Source organism: Ranitomeya variabilis, chromosome 1 (genome assembly GCF_051348905.1).
Source record: "Ranitomeya variabilis isolate aRanVar5 chromosome 1, aRanVar5.hap1, whole genome shotgun sequence".
NCBI classification, from domain to species: Eukaryota; Metazoa; Chordata; class Amphibia; order Anura; family Dendrobatidae; genus Ranitomeya; species Ranitomeya variabilis.
In genome coordinates this window covers 431593094-431612432 of record NC_135232.1, presented here as the reverse complement: position 1 = coordinate 431612432, position 19339 = coordinate 431593094, and positions in this window count along the sequence as shown.

Below are 19339 nucleotides of genomic sequence, written 5' to 3'. Positions count from 1 at the left end.
CCTTTCTCTCCTTATAATCCTTGAATGGCTCTGAGCTCACCTGTTTAATGATGGATCCTCAGAGTTTGGCTGCAGGTTTAAATAATCTTGCTACGAAGGTTCAAAATTTACAAGATTTTGTTATGCATACTCCTATTTCTGAACCTAAAATCCCTACACCAGAGGTGTTTTCCGGAGATAGATCTCGGTTTCTGAATTTCAAATATAATTGTAAATTGTTCCTTTCTCTCAGACCTCACTCCTCAGGAGATCCTGTCCAGCAGGTTAAGATTGTAATTTCTTTGCTGCGAGGTGACCCTCAAAATTGGGCATTTTCATTGGCACCAGGGGATCCTGCGTTGCTCAATGTGGATGCGTTTTTCCTGGCTTTAGGGTTGCTTTATGAGGAACCTAATTTGGAGATTCAAGCTGAAAAAGCTTTGATAGCCCTATCTCAAGGGCAAGATGAAGCTGAGATATACTGCCAAAAATTTCGTAAATGGTCTGTGCTTACTCAGTGGAATGAGTGCGCCTTAGCGGCAAAATTCAGAGAGGGCCTTTCTGATGCCGTTAAAGATGTTATGGTCGGGTTCCCTGCGCCTACAGGTCTGAATGAGTCCATGACAATGGCAATTCAGATTGATCGGCGTTTGCGGGAGCGCAAACCCGTGCACCATTTGGCGGTATCTTCTGAAGAGACGCCAGAGAAAATGCAATGTGACAGAATTATGTCCAGAAGCGAGCGGCAGAATTATAGGCGTAAAAATGGGTTATGCTTCTATTGTGGTGATTCTGCTCATGTTATATCGGCATGCTCTAAACGTACTAGGAAGGTTGACAAGTCTATTTCAATTGGCACTTTACAGTCCAAATTAGTTTTGTCTGTAACCTTGATTTGTTCATTATCAGTTATTACCGTGGATGCCTATGTGGACTCTGGCGCCGCTCTGAGTCTTATGGACTGGTCCTTTGCCAGGCGCTGTGGGTTTGATTTAGAGCCTCTGGAAGTCCCTATACCTCTGAAGGGTATTGATTCTACACCTTTGGCTTGTAATAAACCACAGTTCTGGACGCAAGTGACTATGCGTATGACTCCAGACCATCAGGAGGTGATTCGCTTCCTTGTGTTGTACAATTTACATGATGTCTTGGTGCTTGGATTACCATGGTTACAGTCTCATAACCCAGTCCTTGACTGGAAAGCTATGTCTGTGTTAAGCTGGGGATGTCGGGGGGCTCATGGGGACACTCCTTTGGTGTCCATTTCGTCATCTATTCCATCTGAGATTCCGGCATTTTTGTCTGATTATCGTGATATTTTTGAAGAGCCTAAAATTGGTTTACTCCCTCCTCACAGGGATTGTGATTGCGCCATAGATCTGATTCCTGGCAGTAAATTTCCAAAGGGTCGTTTGTTTAACCTATCTGTACCTGAACATGCTGCTATGCGTGAGTATATTAAGGAGTCCCTGGAAAAGGGACATATTCGTCCTTCTTCATCACCTTTAGGAGCCGGTTTTTTCTTTGTTTCTAAAAAGGATGGCTCTCTGAGGCCTTGTATTGATTATCGACTCCTGAATAAAATTACAGTCAAATATCAGTATCCGTTGCCTTTGCTGACTGATTTGTTTGCTCGCATAAGGGGGGCTAAGTGGTTCTCTAAGATTGATCTTCGTGGGGCGTATAATTTGGTGCGAATTAAGCAGGGGGATGAGTGGAAAACCGCATTTAATACGCCTGAGGGCCATTTTGAGTATTTGGTAATGCCTTTCGGCCTTTCTAATGCACCTTCTGTCTTTCAGTCCTTAATGCATGATATTTTCCGTGAATAATTGGATAAATTTATGATAGTGTACTTGGATGATATTTTGATTTTTTCTGATGACTGGGAGTCTCATGTTCAGCAGGTCAGGAGGGTTTTTCAGGTTTTGCGGGAGAATTCTTTGTGTGTAAAGGGTTCAAAGTGTGTTTTTGGGGTTCAAAAAATTTCCTTTTTGGGGTACATTTTTTCCCCTTCTTCTATTGAGATGGACCCTGTCAAGGTTCGGGCTATTTACGACTGGACGCAGCCTACTTCTCTGAAGAGTCTCCAGAAATATTTGGGCTTTGCTAATTTTTATCGTCGATTTATAGCTGGTTTTTCTGGCGTTGCTAAACCTCTGACGGATTTGACTAAAAAGGGTGCTGATGTTGCCAATTGGTCCCCTGCTGCCGTGGAGGCCTTTCGGGAGCTAAAGCGCCGCTTTTTGTCTGCCCCTGTGTTGCGCCAGCCTGATGTTTCTCTTCCCTTTCAGGTTGAGGTCGATGCTTCCGAGATCGGAGCAGGGGCGGTTTTGTCGCAGAAAAGTTCCGACTGCTCAGTGATGAGACCTTGTGCGTTCTTTTCGCGAAAATTTTCGGCCGCCGAGCGAAACTATGATGTTGGTAATCGGGAGCTTTTGGCCATGAAGTGGGCATTTGAGGAGTGGCGTCATTGGCTTGAGGGTGCCAAACATCAGGTGGTAGTTTTGACTGATCACAAGAATTTAATTTATTTGGAGTCTGCCAGGCGCCTGAATCCTAGACAGGCACGTTGGTCGTTGTTCTTTTCCCGGTTTAATTTTGTGGTCTCGTACTTACCGGGTTCTAGGAATGTGAAGGCAGATGCTCTTTCTAGGAGTTTTGAGCCTGACTCTCCTGGGAATTCTGAACCTGCTGGTGTCCTTAAGGATGGAGTGGTTTTGTCTGCTGTCTCTCCAGATTTGCGACGTGCTTTGCAAGAATTTCAGGCGGATAGACCTGATCGTTGTCCGTCTGGTAGACTGTTTGTTCCTGACGAGTGGACCACTAAAGTCATCTCGGAAGTTCATTCTTCTACTCTGGCAGGTCATCCGGGAATTTTTGGCACCAGAGATTTGGTGGCTAGATCCTTCTGGTGGCCTTCCCTGTCTCGAGATGTGCGTGTTTTTGTGCAGTCTTGTGATGTGTGTGCTCGGGCCAAGCCTTGTTGTTCTAGGGCTAGTGGGTTGTTGTTGCCCTTGCCTATTCTGAAGAGGCCTTGGACGCACATCTCTATGGACTTTATCTCGGACCTCCCTGTTTCTCAGAAGATGTCTGTCATCTGGGTGGTGTGTGACCGTTTTTCTAAAATGGTTCATTTGGTGCCATTGCCTAAGTTGCCTTCCTCATCTGAGTTGGTCCCTCTGTTTTTTCAAAATGTGGTTCGCTTGCATGGTATTCCGGAAAACATCGTTTCTGACAGGGGTACCCATTTCGTGTCTAGATTTTGGCGGGCAGTCTGTGCCAGGTTGGGCATTGATTTGTCTTTTTCGTCTGCATTCCATCCTCAGACCAATGGCCAGACGGAACGAACTAATCAAACTTTGGAGACTTATTTGAGGTGTTTTGTGTCTGCGGATCAGGATGATTGGGTTGCCTTTCTGCCGTTGGCGGAGTTTGCTCTTAATAATCGGGCTAGTTCTGCCACTTTGGTTTCTCCTTTCTTTTGCAATTCAGGGTTTCATCCGCGTTTTTCATCTGGTCAGGTTGAATCTTCGGATTGTCCTGGAGTGGATGCGGTAGTGGATCGGTTGCATCAGATTTGGGGACAAGTGGTGGATAATTTGGAATTGTCCCAGGAGAGGACTCAGCAGTTTGCTAACCGCCGTCGTCGTGTTGGCCCCCACCTTCGTGTTGGGGACTTGGTGTGGTTGTCTTCCCGTTTTGTCCCTATGAGGGTTTCTTCTCCTAAATTTAAGCCTCGGTTCATCGGTCCTTATAGGATTTTGGAGATTCTTAACCCTGTCTCCTTTCGTTTGGACCTCCCGGCATCTTTCGCTATCCATAATGTGTTCCATCGGTCGCTGTTGCGGAGATATGAGGTGCCGGTGGTTCCTTCTACTGAACCTCCTGCTCCTGTGCTGGTGGAGGGTGAATTGGAATACGTGGTAGAAAAGATCTTGGACTCCCGTATTTCCAGACGGAGACTTCAATATCTGGTTAAATGGAAGGGCTATGGTCAGGAAGATAATTCTTGGGTAACTGCCTCTGATGTTCATGCCTCGGATTTGGTTCGTGCCTTTCATAGGGCTCATCCAGATCGCCCTGGCGGTTCTTGTGAGGGTTCGGTGCCCCCTCCTTAAGGGGAGGGTACTGTTGTGTATCCGCTTTTTGGGCTCCCCTGGTGGTTGCTGGTGGTATTGGTGACTTGTTTGCACTTTGCTGCTTCTGTTCACCTGCTTCCATCAGCGTTTGGGAGTTTCCTATTTAGCCTTGCTCTCCAGTCATTTCCTTGCCGGTCATCATTGTAACCAGAGCCTTCGGTTGCATGTTCCTGCTACTAGTCTGCTGATCAGCTAAGTAGACTTTGTCCTTTTGTTTTGTATCTTTTGTCCAGTTTGCAGTTTTTGTAATTCTCTGTAGCTGGAAGCTCTTGCGGGCTGAAATTGCCACTCCTGTGTCATGAGTTGACACAGGAGTCTTAAAGTAATTTCAGGATGGTTTTTGAAAGGGTTTTCAGTTGACCGTGAAGTCCTCTTTTGTATCCTTCTGCTATCTAGTAAGTGGACCTCTCTTTGCTAAATCTACTTTCATACTGTGTATGTCTTTTCCTCTTAATTCACCGTTATTACATGTGGGGGGCTGCTATCATCTTTTGGGGTATTTCCCTAGAGGTAAGCCAGGTCTGTTTCTTCCTCTACCAGGCGTTGTTAGTCCTCCGGCTGGCGCGTGGCATTTAGGAAGCCGTAGGTATGCTCCCTGGCTACTATTAGTTGTGTGGTAGATTTAGCTCACGGTCAACTCGAGTTTCCATCACCCGAGAGCTCGTTCATTATTTATATGTTTCTTACGTTCCCTTGCCATTGGGAACCATGACAGACCAGTAGGCATGGCCAGGGACGTTATGTGTCCATCACGGCACAGTGGGTTAATGTAGTGGATGCAGGGTCCACAGGGGACAGCCATAGTGGGACAGTTCTGCCTAGCCCACGGTCTAGGAAACAGTTGGCTGTAGGCGTTAGCCACCCCTCCTCCTCCTCCTCCTCCAGCAGAAGCGAAAGCTCGTCCACAAAGTGCATTCGCACGACCACTCCATCCGCAACTGGCAGTGTTGCACACGAGGTGTCCGATTATGGAACAGCTAGTGGTAAGCGTCAGCAGGCTGTGTTGGAAATGAAGTGTTTGGGTGACAACAGACACACCGCAGAAGTTCTGGCCGAGTTCTTGCAGCAAGAAACTCATTCATGGCTGGGCAGTGTACATCTTGAGGCAGGCAAGGTAGTCAGTGATAACGGAAGGAATTTTATGGCTGCCATAGCCCTTTCACAACTGAAACACATACCTTGCCTGGCTCACACCTTGAACCTGGTGGTGCAGTGCTTCCTGAAAAGTTATCTGGGGTTACCAGCCCTGCTCCTTAAGGTGCGAAGACTTTGCTCGCACATCCGCCGGTCGCCCGTACACTCCAGCCGTATGCTGAACCATCAGCGATCGCTGAATCTTCCCCAGCACCGCCTAATAATCAACGTTGCAACAAGGTGGAACTCCACACTGCACATGCTTCAGAGGCTGTGCGAACAGAGGCGTGTTGTAATTTATTTGTGGGAGGATACACATACACGGGCAGGCACTTGGATGGCAGACATGGAGTTGACTGGTGTGCAGTGGTCAAAGCTACAAGACCTCTGTCAAGTCCTTCAGTGTTTTGAGGAATGCACACAATAAGCCATGATAAGATGCCATCATAAGCATGAGCATCCCACTAATGCGTCTGCTGATGCAAAGTTTGACGCACATTAAGGAGCAGGCGTCTGCAGCCGAGGATGAGGGAAGCCTTGATGACAGTCAGCCATTGTCTGCTCAGGGAACTCTCCTGGACGAGGTGGCGGACGAAGCGGAGGAGGAGGAGGATGATGGGGATGAATATTTATGGGAGGAGGAAGCTTCTCAGGGGGCAATAGAAACTGGTGGCGTTGCAAGGTCAGGTACAGGGTTTTTGCGGGAGAGAAGTGATGTTGATTTGCCAGAAAGTGCTCCTCAACCCAGCACAAGCCGTGATTTGACACCTGGAACATTGGCCCACATGGCTGATTATGCCTTGCGTATCCTAAAAAGGGACCCGCGCATTATCAAAATGATGACCGATGACGATTACTGGTTGGCCTGCCTCCTGGATCCACGCTATAAAGGGAAATTGCAAAATATCATGCCACATGAGAGCCTTGAACAAATATTGGCTACAAAACAAGCAACTCTTGTAGACCATTTGGTTCAGGCATTCCCAGCACACAGCGGCAGTGATGGTTCTCACACGAGCTGCAGGGGGCAACATGGCAGAGGTGTTAGAGGTGCACAAATCAGAAGTGGCGTTGGACAGAGGGGTTTTATGACCAGGTTGTGGAGTGATTTCGCAATGACCGCTGTTGTGAATTCCATTCTCGAACTCCCTCCTGTGGTCATGAATGGTACTTCGGTGAGTTCTGTCCGTGGACTCCCTCTGGTGGCTGTGAGTGGAGCTGCTGGTTCTGAGATTCCTTCCCCACCTGCCCTTGTTTAGGGCTAGGCTGGATTCTCTATTTAACTCCACTCAGATCGTTACTCCATGCCAGCTGTCAATGTTCTAGTACTGGTTCAGATCTCTCCTGGATCTTTCTGAGGACCTGTCTACTCCAGCGAAGCTAAGTTCCTGCTTGTTCATTTGTTACATATGGTTTTTCATGCTAAGTTCTAGTCCAGCTTGCTTTCATGAAACTGCCTGGCTAGCTGGAAGCTCTGGGGGTGCAGAGTGGCACCACCGCACCGTGAGTCAGTGCGGGGGTATTTTTTGCACACTCTGCGTGGTTTTGTAGTTTTTTGTGTTGACCGCAAAGATCCCTTTTCTATCCTCAATCTGTTTAGTTAGACTGGCCTCCCTTTGCTAAAGCCTATTTCATCCTGTGTTTGTGATTTCCTCTTAACTCATAGTCAATACTTGTGGGGGGCTGCTTTTACCTTTGGGGAAATTTCTCTGAGGCAAGTGAGGCTTTGTTTCCTTTCTTTAGGGGTAGTTAGCTCTTAGGCTGTGAAGAGGCATCTAGGCAGAGTCAGGCACGCAACACGGCTATTTCTAGTTGTGTTGATAGGAGTAGGGTTTGCGGTCAGCAGAGTTCCCATTTCCCCAGAGCTCGTCCCGATTCCGTGTTTATCTATCAGGTCATTCCTGGTGCACCTAACCACCAGGTCCATAACAAACCCCACACACGACAGGTACTTGTTGTGTATCCGCTTTTTGGGCTCCCCTGGTGGTTGCTGGTGGTACTGGTGACTTGTTTGCACTTTGCTTCTTCTGTTCACCTGCTTCCATCAGTGTTTGGGAGTTTCCTATTTAGCCTTGCTCTCCAGTCATTTCCTTGCCGGTCATCATTGTAACCAGAGCCTTCGGTTGCATGTTCCTGCTACTAGTCTGCTGATCAGCTAAGTGGACTTTGTCCTTTTGTTTTGTACCTTTTGTCCAGTTTGCAGTTTTTGTAATTCTCTGTAGCTGGAAGCTCTTGCGGGCTGAAATTGCCACTCCTGTGTCATGAGTTGACACAGGAGTCTTAAAGTAATTTCAGGATGGTTTTTGAAAGGGTTTTCAGTTGACCGTGAAGTCCTCTTTTGTATCCTTCTGCTATCTAGTAAGTGGACCTCTCTTTGCTAAATCTACTTTCATACTGTGTATGTCTTTTCCTCTTAATTCACCGTTATTACATGTGGGGGGCTGCTATCATCTTTTGGGGTATTTCCCTAGAGGTAAGCCAGGTCTGTTTCTTCCTCTACCAGGCGTAGTTAGTCCTCCGGCTGGCGCGTGGCATATAGGAAGCCGTAGGTATGCTCCCTGGCTACTGTTAGTTGTGTGGTAGATTTAGCTCACGGTCAACTCGAGTTTCCATCACCCGAGAGCTCGTTCGTTACTTATGTGTTTTTTACGTTCCCTTGCCATTGGGAACCATGACAGTATGACCGGCCCACAAAGTGTTAATTGTTTGGGCTGAAGCAGGAGGAAAAGAAGTGTTGAAGGGAAATTTTTTTTTTTCTTTCCCTCAGAGTTTTGCTGCCTAGCCCTTAATTGCTGTCTAGCTGCTTCTTACCTCCTCTTAACCCTTGAATGGCTCTGACCTTAGCTGTTTAACATGGATGTCCAGAGTTTGGCTGCAGGTTTAAATAATCTTGCTACGAAGGTTCAAAATTTACAAGATTTTGTTATACATGCTCCTATTTCTGAACCTAAAATTCCTACACCAGAGGTGTTTTCCGGAGATAGATCTCGGTTTTTGAATTTCAAATATAATTGTAAATTATTCCTTTCTCTCAGACCTCACTCCTCAGGAGATCCTGTCCAGCAGGTTAAGATTGTAATCTCTTTGCTGCGAGGTGACCCTAAAAATTGGGCATTTTCATTGGCACCAGGGGATCCTGCGTTGCTCAATGTGGATGCGTTTTTCCTGGCTTTAGGGTTGCTTTATGAGGAACCTAATTTGGAGATTCAAGCTGAAAAAGCTTTGATAGCCCTATCTCAAGGGCAAGATGAAGCGGAGATATACTGCCAAAAATTTCGTAGGTGGTCTGTGCTTACTCAGTGGAATGATTGCGCCATAGATCTGATTCCTGGCAGTAAATTTCCAAAGGGTCGTTTGTTTAACCTATCTGTACCTGAACATGCTGCTATGCGCGAGTATATTAAGGAGTCCCTGGAAAAGGGACATATTCGTCCTTCTTCATCACCTTTAGGAGCCGGTTTTTTCTTTGTCTCTAAAAAGGATGGCTCTCTGAGGCCTTGTATTGATTATCGTCTCCTGAATAAAATTACAGTCAAATATCAGTATCCGTTGCCTTTGCTGACTGATTTGTTTGCTCGCATAAGGGGGGCTAAGTGGTTCTCTAAGATTGATCTTCGTGGGGCGTATAATTTGGTGCGAATTAAGCAGGGGGATGAGTGGAAGACCGCATTTAATACGCCTGAGGGCCATTTTGAGTATTTGGTAATGCCTTTCGGCCTTTCTAATGCACCTTCTGTCTTTCAGTCCTTAATGCATGATATTTTCCGGGAATATTTGGATAAATTTATGATTGTGTACTTGGATGATATTTTGATTTTTTCTGATGACTGGGAGTCTCATGTTCAGCAGGTCAGGAGGGTTTTTCAGGTTTTGCGGGAGAATTCTTTGTGTGTAAAGGGTTCAAAGTGTGTTTTTGGGGTTCAAAAAATTTCATTTTTGGGGTATATTTTTTCCCCTTCTTCTATTGAGATGGACCCTGTCAAGGTTCGGGCTATTTACGACTGGACGCAGCCTACTTCTCTGAAGAGTCTCCAGAAATTCTTGGGCTTTGCTAATTTTTATCGTCGATTTATAGCTGGTTTTTCTGGCGTTGCTAAACCTCTGACGGATTTGACTAAAAAGGGTGCTGATGTTGCCAATTGGTCCCCTGCTGCCGTGGAGGCCTTTCGGGAGCTTAAGCGCCGCTTTTGTCTGCCCCTGTGTTGCGCCAGCCTGATGTTTCTCTTCCCTTTCAGGTTGAGGTCGATGCTTCCGAGATCGGAGCGGGGGCGGTTTTGTCGCAGAAAAGTTCCGACTGCTCAGTGATGAGACCTTGTGCGTTCTTTTCGCGAAAATTTTCGGCCGCCGAGCGAAACTATGATGTTGGTAATCGGGAGCTTTTGGCCATGAAGTGGGCATTTGAGGAGTGGCGTCATTGGCTTGAGGGTGCCAGACATCAGGTGGTAGTTTTGACTGATCACAAGAATTTAATTTATTTGGAGTCTGCCAGGCGCCTGAATCCTAGACAGGCACGTTGGTCGTTGTTCTTTTCCCGGTTTAATTTTGTGGTCTCGTACTTACCGGGTTCTAGGAATGTGAAAGCAGATGCTCTTTCTAGGAGTTTTGAGCCTGACTCTCCTGGGAATTCTGAACCTGCTGGTGTCCTTAAGGATGGAGTGGTTTTGTCTGCTGTCTCTCCAGATTTGCGACGTGCTTTGCAAGAATTTCAGGCGGATAGACCTGATCGTTGTCCGTCTGGTAGACTGTTTGTTCCTGACGAGTGGACCACTAGAGTCATCTCGGAAGTTCATTCTTCTACTCTGGCAGGTCATCCGGGAATTTTTGGCACCAGAGATTTGGTGGCTAGATCCTTCTGGTGGCCTTCCCTGTCTCGAGATGTGCGTGTTTTTGTGCAGTCTTGCGATGTGTGTGCTCGGGCCAAGCCTTGTTGTTCTAGGGCTAGTGGGTTGTTGTTGCCCTTGCCTATTCCGAAGAGGCCTTGGACGCACATCTCTATGGACTTTATCTCGGATCTCCCTGTTTCTCAGAAGATGTCTGTCATCTGGGTGGTGTGTGACTGTTTTTCTAAAATGGTTCATTTGGTGCCATTGCCTAAGTTGCCTTCCTCATCTGAGTTGGTCCCTCTGTTTTTTCAAAATGTGGTTCGCTTGCATGGTATTCCGGAAAACATCGTTTCTGACAGGGGTACCCAGTTCGTGTCTAGATTTTGGCGGGCAGTCTGTGCCAGGTTGGGCATTGATTTGTCCTTTTCGTCTGCATTCCATCCTCAGACCAATGGCCAGACGGAGCGAACTAATCAAACTTTGGAGACTTATTTGAGGTGTTTTGTGTCTGCGGATCAGGATGATTGGGTTGCCTTTCTGCCGTTGGCGGAGTTTGCTCTTAATAATCGGGCTAGTTCTGCCACTTTGGTTTCTCCTTTCTTTTGCAATTCAGGGTTTCATCCGCGTTTTTCATCTGGTCAGGTTGAATCTTCGGATTGTCCTGGTGTGGATGCGGTGGTGGATCGGTTGCATCGGATTTGGGGACAAGTGGTGGATAATTTGGAATTGTCCCAGGAGAGGACTCAGCAGTTTGCTAACCGTCGTCGTCGTGTTGGTCCCCACCTTCACGTTGGGGACTTGGTGTGGTTGTCTTCCCGTTTTGTCCCTATGAGAGTTTCTTCTCCCAAATTTAAGCCTCGGTTCATCGGTCCTTATAGGATTTTGGAGATTCTTAACCCTGTTTCCTTTCGTTTGGACCTCCCGGCATCTTTCGCTATCCATAATGTGTTCCATCGGTCGTTGTTGCGGAGATATGAGGTACCGGTGGTTCCTTCTACTGAACCTCCTGCTCCTGTGCTGGTGGAGGGTGAATTGGAGTACGTCGTGGAGAAGATCTTGGACTCCCGTATTTCCAGACGGAGACTTCAATATCTGGTTAAATGGAAAGGCTATGGTCAGGAAGATAATTCTTGGGTAACTGCCTCTGATGTTCATGCCTCGGATTTGGTTCGTGCCTTTCATAGGGCTCATCCAGATCGCCCTGGCGGTTCTTGTGAGGGTTCGGTGCCCCCTCCTTAAGAGGAGGGTACTGTTGTGTATCCGCTTTTTGGGCTCCCCTGGTGGTTGCTGGTGGTACTGGTGACTTGTTTGCACTTTGCTTCTTCTGTTCACCTGCTTCCATCAGTGTTTGGGAGTTTCCTATTTAGCCTTGCTCTCCAGTCATTTCCTTGCCGGTCATCATTGTAACCAGAGCCTTCGGTTGCATGTTCCTGCTACTAGTCTGATGATCAGCTAAGTGGACTTTGTCCTTTTGTTTTGTACCTTTTGTCCAGTTTGCAGTTTTTGTAATTCTCTGTAGCTGGAAGCTCTTGTGGGCTGAAATTGCCACTCCTGTGTCATGAGTTGACACAGGAGTCTTAAAGTAATTTCAGGATGGTTTTTGAAAGGGTTTTCAGTTGACCGTGAAGTCCTCTTTTGTATCCTTCTGCTATCTAGTAAGTGGACCTCTCTTTGCTAAATCTACTTTCATACTGTGTATGTCTTTTCCTCTTAATTCACCGTTATTACATGTGGGGGGCTGCTATCATCTTTTGGGGTATTTCCCTAGAGGTAAGCCAGGTCTGTTTCTTCCTCTACCAGGCGTAGTTAGTCCTCCGGCTGGCGCGTGGCATATAGGAAGCCGTAGGTATGCTCCCTGGCTACTGTTAGTTGTGTGGTAGATTTAGCTCACGGTCAACTCGAGTTTCCATCACCCGAGAGCTCGTTCGTTACTTATGTGTTTTTTACGTTCCCTTGCCATTGGGAACCATGACAGGTACTGCTGCATCAATTCAAAGTGACAGAAGACAACATTTGTCCAGTATGGTTACGAACTATTTTTCCTCCCTTATCGATGTTCACACGTCCTTCCCCTTTCATTACTGGGCATCTAAAATAGACACCTGGCCTGAATTGGCAGAATATGCATTACAGGAGCTTGCTTGCCCAGATGCTAGTGTGCTATCAGAAAGAGTCTTTAGTGCTGCTGGTTCAATACTGACCGAAAAAAGGACTCGTCTGGCTACCCAAAATGTTGATGATCTAGCCTTCATTAAAATGAACCAATCATGGATTTCTAATTATTTTGCCCCACCTTCCCCTGCTGACACGTAGCTTTCCTGTAAAAAGGTCTTGCTTTTGGACTCCTCTTACTGACTTCTCCAATTCCTCCATTTGCAGCTGCTGAATATCCACCATAGGCCATTTTTACACCTCCCTAAATGGGCTGACTCGCCCCACGGGGCCGTGGTCACCACTTGGTGCAAGCACCCGCGTGCGAGTGCCGTTTGCCTGGACAGGTGGGTGTGCCCACTTTTGGCCGACGGCACTGGCACAGGGTCCCTCATAGTACAATGAAGTGTCTCTGGCGGTGGTGGTGCACACCCAACGTCAGACACACCGTTGTAATATGTGGGGCCCTGGGCCAGTACCGCCGCCCACAAGAGAGTGTTCCCCCCCAGCTCAAATAGTGCTCTACCACTTGCAAAACTTACCTCTCACTGCTCCACCACTGTTTAGTCTGTGCTGTTATATCCTTCAATGGCACTGCCAATACAAATTTGTTGAAATGATAGATGATAGTAAAAATATACAGGGGCCCTGCCCTCCATTTAGACCTGTGAATACTGTGCGCGAACTACCACTGTCTGCTACTCAGCAGAGGAACCCACCCCTGTACCTAGCTTTGCCACCTGTTTATTTAGGAACATTTTTTTTTGCAGACATTTTGCCCATTTTACTATTTTGGCCAACTTACTGTGTCAGCCACTTCTTCCAGTTGTCCTCCACTGAACAAAGCAGTGCCGCCAGTTTACTCCTGTTACCAGTTTAGAACTGCATAGAGCCTACTTTTTTATTTTAGGCCTAGTAAGTCTGCACCACTCCCTGCAATTGTCCTCCGCTGACCAAACCAATGCTGCCTGTTTACCCCTGTAAACTATTTTAAACTGCATTGAGCCTACTTTTCTATTTTAGGCCTAGTAAGTCTGCGCTACTCCTTGCAATCGTCCTCCACTGACCAAACCAATGCTGCCTGTGTACCCCTGTAACCCATTTTAAACTGCATTGAGCCTACTTTTTTATTTTAGGCCTAGTAAGTCTGCGCCACTCCTTGCAATCGTCCTCCGCTGACCAAACCAATGCTGCCTGTGTACCCCTGTAACCTATTTTAAACTGCATTGAGCCAACTTTTTTACTTTAGGCCTACTACATGGGTCTGTCTGCGCCACTCAATACAGCTGTCCTCCACTGAACAAAGCTGAGCTTCAATCTTCAGGCTTTCAGCCTATATTTACAATATGAAACTGAATTGGGCTACTTGTTTGGTCAGGCCTACTAACGGTGTCTGCCGCTCCTTGGTGTTCTCCTCCACTGAAAAAAGCTGAGCTTCAATCTTCAGGCTTTCGGCCTAGATCAGATATTAAACTGCATTTGGCCTACTTGTTTGGTTGGGCCCTACTAACGGTGTCTGCCGCTCCTTGCTTTTCTCCTCCACTGAACAAAGCAGTGCCACCTGTTTACTCCTGTTACCAATTTTGAACTTCATTTGGCCCACTTTATTATTTGGGCCTACTAACTGTCTGCCACTCATTACAGTTGTCCTCCTCTGAGCAAAGCAATGCCGCCTGGTTTGACCTGTTACCAATTTTGAACTGCATTTAGCCTAGTTACTTATTTGGGCCTACTCACTGTGTCAGCCTCTCATTACAGTTGCCCTCCACGGAACAAAGCAATGCCGCCTGGTTAGTCCTGTTACCAATTTTGAACTGCATTTAGCCTAGTTACTTATTTGGGCCTACTCACTGTGTCAGCCTCTAATTACAGTTGTCCTCCACTGAACAAAGCAATGTCACCTGGATAGTCCTGTTACCAGTTTTGAACTGCATTTAGCCTACTTTATTCTTTGGGCCTATATCTGTGTTTCCTCCTCATCCTGCCCATTGCCCAGCCACTGCTAGATGAGTCTGCTGGTACATTGACCTAGACCACTACATTCCCCTTGCACTCTACACAGCCAGTATCTGACCCTGCTGAAAGTCTGGTTCCCCTTCCCGCATACTATACCACCTTACACGGGGACAAAGAGGAAGGTGCAGATGAAAGTGCAGGTTCCTTCATCAGGTGGGGGGGCATACTCGTTGGCTACGTCACTGGCACAAAGCCCCTCATAGTATGCAAAAGTGTCTCTGCCGGTGGGAGGCGCCCCCGCCGTCAAACACACCGCCGTACTTTGAGGGGCCCTGTGCCAGTGCCAATGCGAACGAGTGTGCCCCCCCCCTGCTTGCTCAGGATCGCTCTTGCAAAGTTGAAATACTTACCTCTCCCTGCTCCACCGCCATGACGTAGTCCGTGTTTCCTGGGCCCACGAAAAACTTGAGCCAGCCCTACCCTCCCCACAACTTTAGCCAAATGACCCCCAATTTTCAATGCCTAACTATTATTATAAGGTACATTAAGATTGACAAGCTTAAGTAACAAGAATTGATGTTTTTGGCATTAAAATGGGCACTATAGGTGTTTTCCTGTCCTCCACTCACTGCCGACTTTGATTCCCCATTGACTTGCATTGGGTTTCGTGTTTCAGTCGGATCCCCGACTTTTCGCAATAATCGGCCGATTTCACCCGACCCGACTTTTGACAAAGTCGGGTTTCGCGAAACCCGACTCGATCCAAAAAAAGTAAAAGTCGCTCAACTGTAGTCATTACAAGTGTAGGAGACCTGCTCCTTTACATTAGACGTACTTTTTAATGAGGCCTTCTTCAACGTCTCATCATTCTCAGCCACTAGATCACCAGGGTTAACGTGTCCCGTGCTGCTACAGCCAGTCCAATTTTTGGCAAGGGTGTCTATGATGCCCATAAAATAAATTTAAAATATGTACCCCACATGCGGAATTGTTTGTCAGCCCATGCACTTAGTGTATGGCATTACGAGTCTTGGAGACCCGCTCCTTTGTAATTGGACAGTTTTTTTTTTTATGAGGCCCTCCTCCATGTTTCTTCCAGGGGGGGATTGGGGTGCGTGCAAATTTGGGTCAAGGCGGCCCTTGCATTCAATGCATATGGAAACAGTATGGCAGGACCAACTGAAGAATGTGAAGTTGGTTTTCCTGTGGCCATCCAGTACCTGGGTTCAAAGGCTTATTGGGGTGCATATGACTTGGTAGCACGGAAGGCCTTGCAGTCAATACATAAAAAAACAGTATGGGATTACAAAATGAATAATGTGAAGTGTATTTTCCTGTGGCTACCTGGGTTCAAAGGATTCTTGGGGTGCATATGACTTTATAGCAGGGAAGGCCTTACATTCAATTCAACATTTTTTCAGGAAGCCCTCCTGTACCTCTTGTGAAAGGGGTATTGGGGAGCGTCATAATTCTTGGCAGCCCAGCCACTCACTGCATAGGCAATAACAGCATAGGATACCCACTGTTTAATAATGGCCCTTTAGGAAGATTAATGCCACCTGATGCTCCTCTAAAAATAGTCTTTTTGACTTTAAGAGTCCCTGCTTCATAAATGAAACAAGATGTGTCTGCTTATGTGTCAACACATGGCCAGCTAGGGTTGTTAAATGTTACAATGACATTTCCCAGTGAATGCATTTGTAGTGGTTGAAAGCAATGTTAAAGTTGAAAAACGCTCCAAAAATGCTGCGTGTGAACATATCCCAAGTGGTGGAGGAACATTTAGATCTGGGGTTAATTATTTTGCCTTACATACAAGTTATTACCCAGGAAAAGATGTACAGTACAGACCAAAAGTTTGGACACACCTCATTTAAAGATTTTTCTGTATTTTCATGACTATGAAAATTGTACATTCACACTGAAGGCATCAAAACTATGAATTATCACATGTGGAATTATATACTTAACAAAAAAGTGTGAAACAACTGAAAATATGTCTTATAGTCTAGGTTCTTCAAAGTAGCTACCTTTTGCTTTGATGACTGCTTTGCACACTCTTGGCATTCTCTTGATGCGCTTCATGAAGTAGTCACCGGGAATGGTTTACACTTCACAGGTGTGCCCTGTCAGGTTTAATAAGTGGGATTTCTTGCCTTATAAATAGGGTTGGGACCATCAGTTGTGTTGTGCAGAAGTCTGGTGGATACACAGCTGATAGTCCTACTGAATAGACTGTTAGAATTTGTATTATGGCAAGAAAAAAGCAGCTAAGTAAAGAAAAATGAGTGGCCATCATTACTTTAGCCCCTTTCTGTCATTGGACGGACTATTCCGTCCATGTGGGGTGGGCCCTACTTCCCAAAGATGGAATAGTACGTCCAGAGCGATCGGCCGCGCTCACGGGGGGAGCGCGGCCAATCGCGGCCGGGTGTCAGCTGACTATCGCAGCTGACATCTGACACTATGTGCCAGGAGCGGTCACGGACCGCCCCCGGCACGTTAACCCCCTGCACACTGCGATCAAACATGATCGCAGTGTTCCGGTGGTACAGGGAAGCATCACGCAAGGAGGGGGCTCCCTGCGTGCTTCCCTGAGACGATCAGTACAAGGCGATGTGCTCACCTTGTACCGAGCGTCTCCTCCCTGCAAGCCCCGGATCCAAAATTGCCACGGGGCTGCATCCGGGTCCTGCAGGGGGGTGGCTTCACAGTGCCTGCTCGGAGCAGGCGCCGGGAAGCCTCCCTGCTGTGCTGTGTGATCGCCGATCTGACACAGTGCACAGCAAAGTGTCAGATCGGCGATCTGTCACTTTACTGTGATGTCCCCCCCTGGGGCAAAGTAAAAAAGGAAAAAAAAAATAAATTACATGTGTAAAAAAAAATAAAAAAATTCCTAAATAAATAATAATAATAAAAAAATATTATTGCAATAAATACATTCCTTTAGCTAAATAAAAGTAAAAAAACAATAAAAGTACACATATTTAGTATCGCTGCGTCCGTAACGACCCAACCTATAAAACTGTCCCACTAGTTTACCCCTTCAATGAACACCATAAAAAAAAAAAAAAAAAACTAGGCAAAAAGCAACGCTTTATTATCATACTGCCGAACAAAAAGTGGAATAACATGCGATCAAAAAGACGGATATAAATAACCATGGTACCACTGAAAACAACATCTTGTCCCGCAAAAAACGAGCCATGATACAGCATCATCTGCGAAAAAATAAAAAAGTTATAGTCCTCAGAATAACGCGATGCAAAAATAATTATTTTTTCTATAAAATAGTTTTTATCGTATAAAAGCGCCAAAACATAAAAAAAAGATATAAATGAGGTATCAATGTAATCGTACTGACCCAAAGAATAAAACTGCTTTATCCATTTTACCAATTGCGGAATAGTATAAGCGCCCCCCCCCCAAAAGAAATTCATGAATAGCTGGTTTTTGGTCTTTCTGCCTCACAAAAATCGGACTAAAAAGCGATCAAAAAATGTCACGTGCCTGAAAATGTTACCAATAAAAACGACAACTCGTTCAGCAAAAAACAAGACCCACATGACTCTGTGGACCAAAATATGGAAAAATTATAGCACTCAAAATGTGGTAACGCAAAAAAACATTTTTTGCAATAAAAAGCGTCTTTTAGTGTGTGACGGCTGCCAATCATAAAAATCCGCTAGAAAACTCGCTATAAAAAGTAAATCAAACTTCATCACCCCCTTAGTTACGAAAAATTAAAAACATGTATTTATTTCCATTTTCCCATTAGGGTTAGGGTTAGGGTTAGGTTTAGGGCTAGGGTTAGGGTTATGGCTAGGGTTAGGGCAAGGGTTAGGGTTAGGTCTAGGGTTAGGTTTGGGGCTAGGGTTTCAGCTACAGTTAGGGTTAGGGTTGGGGCTAAAGTTAGGGTTGGGGCTAAAGTTAGGGTTGGGGCTAAAGTTAGGTTTCCACTGTTTCGGCACATCAGGGGCTCTCCAAATGCGACATTGCTTCCGATCTCAATTCCAGCCAATTCTGTGTTGAAAAAGTAAAACAGTGCTCCTTCCCTCCCGAGCTCTCCGGTGCGCACATACAGGGGTTTACCCTAACATATGGGGTATCAGCGTACTCAGGACACATTGGACAACAACTTTTGGGGTCCAATTTCTCCTGTTACTCTTGGGAAAATACAAAACTGGGGGCTAAAAAATAATTTTTGTGCAAAAAAAAAGGATTTTTTATTTTCACGGCTCTGCGTTATAAACTGTAGTGAAACACTTGGGGGTTCAAAGTTCTCACAACACATCTAGATAAGTTCCTTGGGGGGTCTAGTTTCCAATATGGGGTCACTTGTGGGGGATTTCTACGGTTTAGGTACATTAGGGGCTCTGCAAATGCAACGTGACGCCTGCAGACCATTCCATCTAAGTCTGCATTCCAAATGACGCTCCTTCCCTTCCGAGCTCTGCCATGCGCCCAAACGGTGGTTCCCCCCACATATTGGGTAACAGCGTACTCAGGACAAATTGGACAACAAGGTTTGGGGTTCAATTTACACTGTTTCCCTTGGAAAAATACAAAACTGGGGGCTAAAAAATAATTTATGTGGAAAAAAAAGGATTTTTTATTTTCACGACTCTGCGTTACAAACTGTAGTGAAACACTTGGGGGTTCAAAGTTCTCACAACACATCTAGATAAGTTCCTTGGGGGGTCTAGTTTCCAATATGGGGTCACTTGTGGGGGGTTTCTACGGTTTAGGTACATTAGGGGCTCTGCAAATGCAACGTGACGCCTGCAGACCATTCCATCTAAGTCTGCATTCCAAATGGCGCTCCTTCCCTTCCGAGCTCTCCCATGTGCCCAAACGGTGGTTCCCCCCCACATATGGGGTATCAGTGTACTCAGGACGAATTGGACAACAACTTTTGGGGTCCAATTTCTCCTGTTACCCTTGGAAAAATACAAAACTGGGGGCTAAAAAATAATTTTTGTGGGGAAAAAAAGAATTTTTTATTTTCATGGCTCTGCGTTATAAACTGTAGTGAAACACTTGGGGAATCAAAGCTCTTACTACACATCTAGATGAGTTCCTTAGGGGGTCTACTTTCCAAAATGGTGTCACTTGTGGGGGGTTTCAATGTTTAGGCACGTCAGTGGCTCTCCA